This window comes from Penaeus monodon, chromosome 15 (assembly GCF_015228065.2).
Source record: "Penaeus monodon isolate SGIC_2016 chromosome 15, NSTDA_Pmon_1, whole genome shotgun sequence".
Classification (NCBI taxonomy): Eukaryota; Metazoa; Arthropoda; class Malacostraca; order Decapoda; family Penaeidae; genus Penaeus; species Penaeus monodon.
In genome coordinates, this window is record NC_051400.1 from 49,098,980 (window position 1) to 49,099,182 (window position 203).

The following is a 203-nucleotide window of genomic DNA, read 5'->3' on the forward strand; positions in this document are numbered from 1 at the left end:
GAAGGGATTATAGATTATGTAAGAAAAAATTTATTTCTTCTTGTTTTAAGGTCTATAAAGCACTATTCTTATGTACATTTTTCTCTTTTAGGATATGACATGAAATGGAGATATTGAGGAGATACGGGTATGTTAAGGGAAATGGAGAGAGATGTATGAAAGGAAAAAAAATTATATTTGACCATTTCTTTCGTCTTTCTTTC